This window comes from Galeopterus variegatus, unplaced genomic scaffold (genome assembly GCF_000696425.1).
Source record: "Galeopterus variegatus unplaced genomic scaffold, G_variegatus-3.0.2 Scaffold6364, whole genome shotgun sequence".
Taxonomy (NCBI): domain Eukaryota; kingdom Metazoa; phylum Chordata; class Mammalia; order Dermoptera; family Cynocephalidae; genus Galeopterus; species Galeopterus variegatus.
The window spans coordinates 57,989-59,335 of NW_007732475.1; the positions used below are offsets into that span (position 1 = coordinate 57,989).

General features: G+C 68.0%; 1 protein-coding gene across 1 annotated transcript in view; it reads left to right on the top strand.

The window, feature by feature from the left end:
- The window catches only part of PKP3 (plakophilin 3), a 10,428-nt gene that overhangs the window by 931 nt on the left and 8,150 nt on the right, over positions 1 to 1,347 (top strand). The gene's annotated exons all lie outside the window — the stretch shown is intronic.

Genomic DNA, 1,347 nt, shown 5'->3' on the forward strand with positions numbered 1-1,347 from the left:
CCCACGCCCCCGTGCCCGCCACTATCCCCATTAAGGCAAATGTCTTCAGGGGACCAGGAGAGGGTCTAGGGAGAGGCAGAGGGTGCCGGGGGAGCCCAGGACGCATGTGCAGGCTGCTCAGCCCCCACCTCTCCAGCCCTCCTAGGCTTATCCCCTGCCACTCCCCCAAGTCTACCAGGGGCCTGTCCCGGACACCAGGCCTAACCAAAAGGCCCTCAGAGCTGGTCCAACTAGTTGGGGCGCGCCAGGAAACCTAGGGACAAGCCTGCTTGGCCTGGGCCTCCCTGCACCCCCAGACTCCTGGCCTATTCCCACCCCGCCACCCTCTCCATCCCAGTCCCTGCTCTCCTGGACTCCTGGGTTCTACCCTGCACACCCCTGCTCCTGGCCCTCCCCACCACCACCCTTCCCCATCCGGGCAGGCACTGACTTGAGTCCTGGCCCTCTGAGTCAACCCCCTGGGGCAGCCCCACCTGCCCCCGCGTCAGTCAGCCCTGCTGCGCCCTGACTCACGGGTTGGGAACGGGCCTCCCACTCCACGGCCTGGGGGGCAGGAACCCAGGAGGGGTGCCAGGGTCCCAGGAGCCAGAGAGTGTCGAGCCGGCCCTTTTGAGGCCACTGAAGAGGTGTAGGGGGTTGGGGGTAAAGTCCTGGGGTCTACAGGCTAGCAGGAGGCCCAGTCTATTCCCATGCTTAGGGAGGGGGAGTCTCACTGGGTTTCCCGGGCCAGGGCAAGGGCCTCCCTAGGGCCCCGTTCAACCCTAAAGCTGCACCCCTCAGGTCCTGGGTCCTCAATCCTGCCCCCTAGCACTGACCCTGCCCCAAAGTGTCTCCTGATGCCAGCCCTGCCCGGGCCTCACCAGCCTCCTGTGGGGCTGCCTTGGAGCTACCCAGAGGCCTCGGCCCCCCAGGGAGTGGGACACCCTCCTCTTCAGGACGGGGGTGGATGTCAGCCCCCCGGCAGCCTCCCTTGGCCCCTCCCTAAGACCCAGGACACAGGAGGGCCCGTCAGCCCCTCCCCACCCCATACGACCCATCTGTCCCACCTGTCCCAGGGAGCCCAGTCTGGCCTCCCCAGGCTGAGAACAAGAGTGGCGGGGACGCCAGGCCGGGACCCAGGGCCACGCGGGGCCTGTTCTTCCGCCCAAATTCCACCTCAAGCAGGCGGCAGCCCCTCCCTCCCACCTGGCCCAGGTGTCCCCGCCCCCAGCAGAGCGCAGGGCTGGGCAAGCGTCTGTCTCCAGGCTGGCTCTGGGCGCGGCCAGCGGAGAGGGGATCGGGGACAGGGCCTCGAGGGACGAGACTGTGAAGACAGTTCAGGCTGGAGGCGGCCAGGGAGGCCCAGGC